This window comes from Myotis davidii, unplaced genomic scaffold, assembly GCF_000327345.1.
Source record: "Myotis davidii unplaced genomic scaffold, ASM32734v1 scaffold991, whole genome shotgun sequence".
In the NCBI taxonomy this organism is placed as follows: domain Eukaryota; kingdom Metazoa; phylum Chordata; class Mammalia; order Chiroptera; family Vespertilionidae; genus Myotis; species Myotis davidii.
In genome coordinates, this window is record NW_006283137.1 from 464,316 (window position 1) to 464,990 (window position 675).

General features: G+C 65.8%; 1 protein-coding gene across 1 annotated transcript in view; it reads right to left on the reverse strand.

The window, feature by feature from the left end:
• Positions 1 to 675, reverse strand: part of LGALS3BP (lectin, galactoside-binding, soluble, 3 binding protein) — a gene marked incomplete at its 5' end in the record, with an annotated part of 5,636 nt that overhangs the window by 3,172 nt on the left and 1,789 nt on the right. The gene's annotated exons all lie outside the window — the stretch shown is intronic.

Below are 675 nucleotides of genomic sequence, written 5' to 3' on the forward strand. Positions count from 1 at the left end.
TGTGACCTGGAAGTACTTCTCCCCGAGTCAGGTTCGCCCTCAAACTGTGGCCTCTGACTGCCCTACTACTCAGTAAGGCTCCTGGGGCATGGACGTCTGCACGGAAGACGGAGTGCTGCTGCCCCAGTGGCCCCCATTCTCCCAGCCCACACCCCGGCTCAACTCACTGCTCCCAAAACCCGAGGCCCCGTCCTTTAAAATTCCAACCCATCGATCAATTGACCACCCAGATGTTACCTTCTGACCCCAAGCTCCTCCCGTGACGGCCCCAAGCAGAGGGCCTCAGGGTCCCGGCAGCCTCCTCAGGGCCCGGGGCGGTTGCGGAATGCGCCCCTCCCCCTCCCCCGGGCATCACTGGGAACTAACTCCACCTGCTCTTCCTTTGCCACAAACAGGTTTAGGTCAATCCCCACACTCAGACCAGGTGGCTCAGCGCCCCTCCCCTCCCCACCCGACTCTCGGAGCCTCCTGTGCGCGCCACTCAGCAAGGGGGTCTCACCACAGGTCTTCCTGCCCGCCCCCCACCCGGCCTGGTGCTCCCCTGCACCCACCCAGCCTGCTGCTCCCCCTGCACCCACCCAGCCTGCTGCTCCCCTGTACCCCGCCCAGCCAGGTGTCCTGCACCCCCACTCCAGCCTGGGTGTTCCCCTGCACCCCGCCCGGCTGGCATGGCTC